The sequence below is a fragment of the Myotis davidii genome, unplaced genomic scaffold (genome assembly GCF_000327345.1).
Source record: "Myotis davidii unplaced genomic scaffold, ASM32734v1 scaffold685, whole genome shotgun sequence".
Taxonomy (NCBI): domain Eukaryota; kingdom Metazoa; phylum Chordata; class Mammalia; order Chiroptera; family Vespertilionidae; genus Myotis; species Myotis davidii.
Window position 1 is genome coordinate 1022005 of NW_006295823.1, and position 4991 is coordinate 1026995.

Below are 4991 nucleotides of genomic sequence, written 5' to 3' on the forward strand. Positions count from 1 at the left end.
TCAGGCGCGCGGCCCCGCCACCGGCCCAGCGTGAGCCGGGCGCGCAGACGAGGAACAGAGAAATGCGCGTCCACACTCCGCTCTAAACACTTGTAGGAACCGATCAGAGCGGCCGGGGCTGAAGGGAGCGATCCGAGGGGGGAGGTTTCACTCGGGGAGACACCCCCCCCACAAGAAAAAACACAGCCCTGTGGGGTTTAGGGGGGAACATAGGGGAAGCGCGCATGGGCCTCTCCGTGGCGACCTCTGCGCGAAGCCCGCGTCCCCACGGGCGGGCATCTGTCGCTTTTGCTAAAAATCTCTGCTGCGCCCTTTTAAAGAAAATGTTTTTAAATTGATTTCAGACAGGAAGGGAGAAGAGGGAGGCAGACGTCGAAACATCGGCGATGACGGAGGCCCTGGCTGGTGTGGCTCAGTGGATAGAGCGTCGGCCTGCGGACTGGAGGGTCCCCGGTTCGATTCCCGGTCAGGGCACAGGCCCGAGTTGTGGGCTCGATCCCCAGTGTGGGGCGTGCGGGAGGCAGCCGGTCCATGGCTCTCTCTCATCGTGGATATTTCTCTCTCTTTCTCTCTCTCTCTCCTCCTTTCCTCTCTCTGAGGTCAATACAAGTATATTTTAAAACAATAATAAAATAGGCATTTTGATATACACTGAATATATATATTTCATTGATTTTCTACAGAGAGGAAGGGAGAGGGAAGAGAGTTAGAAACATCGATGAGAGAGAAACATCGATCAGCTTCCTCCTGCACACCTCCCACTGGGGATGTGCCCGCAACCCAGGTACATGCCCTTGACCGGAATCGAACCCGGGGCCTTTCAGTCTGCAGGCCGACGCTCTACCCACTGAGCCAAACCGGTTAGGGCTAATATTATTATTATTTGCATAACTAATTCACTTCATTGTACTGATGGGCTGGTCATCGTAATCTGGCCGCTCAGTGTATGTTAATATATATAATTAACATATATTAAATCGCAGGTAAAATGCAAGTGGGCACACAGGGAACATTGAAACAATCCCAGGCGCCCACCCTGAACTTTGTTGCCGTATGTAATTGTGGGGCCTGTCACTCCGGAGCAGGCTGGGTGGTGGGGTCATGTTTTCGGGGGGCAGGGGGGCATGGAATCATGGCCCTGGTTACCTGATCTCGGCCCCTCGTTAATGGGCCGGGGCTGTGTTTGCTTTCGTGTGACACGCGGCGTTCGGAGACAGCGCCTGACTCCCGGGCGATGGCAACATCAACAAACCGGGGAGGTTAAAGACGAAAGCGGGAGGGGGCCGGAATCTGCATTTTTACCTTGAAAACCAGAGGGAAACGGTGAACGGACGCGGGGGAGATGAAAAATGTACATTTTAGAAATTAACTTTCTCCCACGGGCAATACGTTTCTGGGATGCTGTTTGAAGGAAGGGGGTGGGGGAGGGGGGGCATGTGTGGGTTTTACAACGTCTCTCGGAAAAGTTACGGGCTGGTTCCCTGTGAGGAGCCTGGAGGCGTGAGTGCCTTTAGTCAAGACCTATTCTTATTGATTGATTGATTGATTGATTGATTTGAGAGAAACATGAACGTGTTGTTCCACGTACTCACGCATTCATTGGTTGCTTCTTGTATGTGCCCTGACCAGGGATCAAACCCACAACCTCAGTGTAGTGAGACGATCCCCTAACCACTGGGATACCCAGCCAGGGCCAGTAAAGTCCTGTTTTAATAACTCAACTGACAAGCGTTTCTCGGAAAATGTTTCCATGCCCCAGTTTTGCTCATATCTGCGAAACAGCTGCTAAACGCCCGCTGTGCGTCCCCGCCCCGACTTGAAGACCACGTATTAAGACGCCCGCAGTCGGGCCCTGGCTGGCTTGGCTCAGTGGATAGAGCGTCAGCCTGTGAACTGAAGGGTCCTGGGTTCGATTCCTGGTCAGGGCACAGGCATTCCCTCCGGTGAGTTTTCTGAAACCTACCGAGGGCGTGGAGAAGGCGTCCAGCCGGCGTGGCTCAGTGGTTGAGCGTCGACCTAGGAACCAGGTTGAATTTCTGGCGTTTCTCATGAGCCTGCAACCCGGGCCTGTGCCCTGACCTCCTGGTTCCTAGGTCGACGACGCTCAATCGCAGAGCCACGCCGGCCGGACAGTGATGTTTTCTTCCACGGCAGCCGCGTCCCCGTCTAAGGAATTCCCACTCGACCCTTAGTTCCCTGGAAAAGCCATTTAGACACGAATTAAACTAAACAAGCAAAGCAAGACCCGGCTTCCAGGCCAGGCCGGACAGGCTTCTGAGAAACACCAGAAATGCCCCGCTGGCTCTCCATGACTCAGGACGCCTCCATATGAATGTCTCCCCCCAGCTCCCGCCTCCGCCCCCCAACACAAACCAGGAGAAAAATGAGAATTTACATCCGCAGCCTCCAACGGGACCCGTGTGCACGGGGGAGCCAGGAAGCCACTCCAAGGGCCCGATGACTCAGAACCCGGAGTTGCGTGGGTGCACACGCATCATGGAATACATCATCAGTAACTGCATTGTTCCTGTGGCCCCCCGCCCCCGGGGAGGGGGGGTGGATGTAAAATGTCACCAGAGAACGTTTCCAGAGAGTTTGCATCGGTTCTCAACCTGTGGGTCGCGACCCCTCTGGCAGTCGGACGACCCTCTCACAGGGGTCGCCTCAGACCATCCTGCAGATCAGATATTTCCATGACGATTCATCACAGTAGCCACATGACAGTGATGAAGTCGCCACGGAAATGATTGTATGGTTGGGGGTCGCAACATGAGGAGCTGTATCCAAAGGGCCAGAAGGTTGAGAACCGCTGCTTTAGTTCATTGTGACCTTGGGACTTGAGCCAGGGCCCGGGAAAGCCACTCTGGCCGGATTCCTGTGAGACGCTGCCCTCCAGTGGCCGACGTGCGCATTACAGCGGAAGAGGAGTCCCCTTTGTCCCTCAAATTCTAGGTTTTACCTGGCAAACCTGTGACCGTCCCTTCGCCAGGGTTCCCACGGACGATAGTGACTCCAGGTGACACGCCAGCCCGCAGGAGAGGGGGTCACGGGGGGTCACAGAAGATAATGGCAGCTGCACCTGTGTTTATGGGATGCAGCTCTACACACACACACACACACACACACACACACAGATCACACACGGATCACACACTCACACGGATCACACACACGGATCACACACACAAAGATCACACATACACAGATCACACACACTAACATGGATCACACGGGTCACACATGCATGGATCACACACTCACACTGATCACACATACACAGATCACACACGGGTCACACACTCACACGGATCACACACAGAGATCACACATACACAGATCATACACACTAACATGGATCACACACTCACACAGATCACACATACACGGGTCACACACGGATCACACACACTCACACGGATCACACACACAGATCACACATACACAGATCACACACAGTAACATGGACCACACACTCACACAGATCACACATACACGGGTCACACACGGATCACACACACACGGATCCGCGAGGCAATGCAGGGGCCGGCCCCACGTGACCCGTCCCTCGGGTGCAGACAATCTATTTTCAATTAAGCCACTCGGACGCCGTTAACATGCCTGTGCCTGGATTTCTGCCTCTGAAGTGGCCCACGCCCCTCCCGGGTGGGTTTAAGGCATCGACCGGTCCCTCCCCCGACTTCTAATTGCTCTGACAAGGAAGTACATCGTCCGTGATGTCCAGTACCGATCACCAGGGAGAGCGATTACCCACTCCCCATCGTCCCCTCTGTCAGCCGGGCACCTTCAGGGGCCTTCCTCCCCGGGCGGGGGGAGACCGCCAGGCAGGCAGCCGAGAAGGCGGGGGGCGGGAGAGGCGCAGGGGGGACCAGTTTCAATCGTATGGGCTGAGGAACTCCAGCCCTAACACCGTCCTCAGAGATCGGGCACCGCTCCCTCAGCGTTCATCGGCAACAACAGCCGGCTGGGAGGAGGAGGACCTCCGGACACGCGGGGAGCACGGAGGCGGACCTGCCTTCCCGGTATCGGGCCCACTGACCCGGACGTTACATCCAAGGTCAAGACACGTGAATGAGGGCGGGATCCCGGCCTGAGAATCAACGGAACGCCCCGAGCGACAGGCTGGGCGCCCCCGTGCCCCCCGCCCCCCGCGATGCACTTGCCTCGCCCACAGCCCCCTGGGCAGACCTGTGCTGTTTTCATCAGAAAAAGAGCGACCTCGCCGCGTCATCCTTCACATCAGCCCGGCACCGTAGCCGCCTTGACTCACCGGCTCCCCGCGTCCAAACCCGCGGAGGGGGACCCAAAAGCACCCGCGTGTGGCTCCGTCGGGCGTGCCCAGCGGCGTGTGGCACCGCTATCCGCTGAAGCGCCCTGTGTCCTGTGGGGAGCTTTTTCCTGCCGGGACCAGGTGGTTTCTCGGACCTCCCACGGCCCGTGGGCCAGAGGTTCCCCACCCCTGAACTAAGACAGGCAACAGGCAACAGGCTAGCAGGCACTTCGGCAAAACTAAAGGTTTGACACCAAAGTACCCCGTTTGCTGTTACTCTGCTACTCCCGGTGAACGGAGGGGCCGTGCTACGCGTGCCGCTCTGTGACGCGCCTGGTGGCTGCAGCAGCCCCCCAGGCCCCGTGAGGAGCTGCTCACCTGCTCACAGGTGTGGAGGGGCCCCCCTGACCCTCTCCATTGCGGGGGGGCCTGTCAGCGGGGCTATTAAGGGGATGGCGCTGATGAATGACAGGCAGCACATTCTCGCAGCCCCCTGTCCCCCAGGACCTTAAAGTGCAGGGGCGGCCCCTCTGGGCCGAAAGCCTCGGGGTTAAAGGTCACAAAGGCCAAATGCACTGCAGCCCGGAGTTCTTGTTTGTTTGTTTTTAAATATATTGTTATTGATCTCAGAGAGGAAGGGAGAGGGAGGGGGAGAGACATCAAGGATAAGAGAGGATCGTGGATCGGCTGCCCCCTGCACACC